Raw genomic sequence first — 812 nt, forward strand, 5'->3', positions numbered from 1 at the left:
GGCTTCTCCGGCAGCCCCGCCAAGAACCACAGCCGTCTCCTCCGCGGCTCTCCGAGACCCGCCGCCGATCGGCGCGCCGTGCACGACCCAGAGGGCTGGCTTCTCGCTGCCGATCGCTCCTCGCGCGAAAGACGGCAGTGGCGGCCTCCTGACGAGCAGAAATCCACGTCCCGGACGTTGGAGTCTCCGCGGCGCCTGGGACGGGACTCGAACCGACGTCCGCAGCAGGGCACCCAGCCGCTCAGGCCCGGCGGGGCCCGGGAGCGCACGCTGGCGAGGCAGAGGCCGCTGCTCCCGGGGGGCGGGGGTGGGACGTTTTACCCGCTCTTTTAGGGGGGCTGTGAAGGGAGCAGGGTTTGGGGGACTCTCTGGGGGAAAGAGGCGGGGCGTCGTCCCGGGCTCCGCGCAGGTCCAGGCACTCCCGATCCACACGCTGGGCAAGTGGGGGCGCCGCGTCCGGGGCGCTCCAGTCCTGGCAGGTCAGCTTCTCCCAGCAGCTCTCACTCTCAGTCCTCCGACCCTCCTGTCGCACCGCTGAAGTGCCTGCTACAGACGATTGGAGATTAAAACACATGAATTCCCCTTTCCAGGCACTTGCACGCGGGGCGGGCCGCCCGCTGCCATGTGCTGGCTGTTGCTGCTCCCTGTGATTGACAGGCCGGCGCACAGTCGGCGTGTCAGCAGCGAACCAAAGTAACATGCAGTCTTGCACGTTTTTTGCCGAAGTGCTTTTGCCCCTTTGGAATGCCTAGGAGTTCAAACAGCGTTCAAGCAACGCCTGTACGCATTGGAAATCAATACACAGAGACGGG

This window comes from Hipposideros armiger, unplaced genomic scaffold, assembly GCF_001890085.2.
Source record: "Hipposideros armiger isolate ML-2016 unplaced genomic scaffold, ASM189008v1 scaffold_1, whole genome shotgun sequence".
In the NCBI taxonomy this organism is placed as follows: domain Eukaryota; kingdom Metazoa; phylum Chordata; class Mammalia; order Chiroptera; family Hipposideridae; genus Hipposideros; species Hipposideros armiger.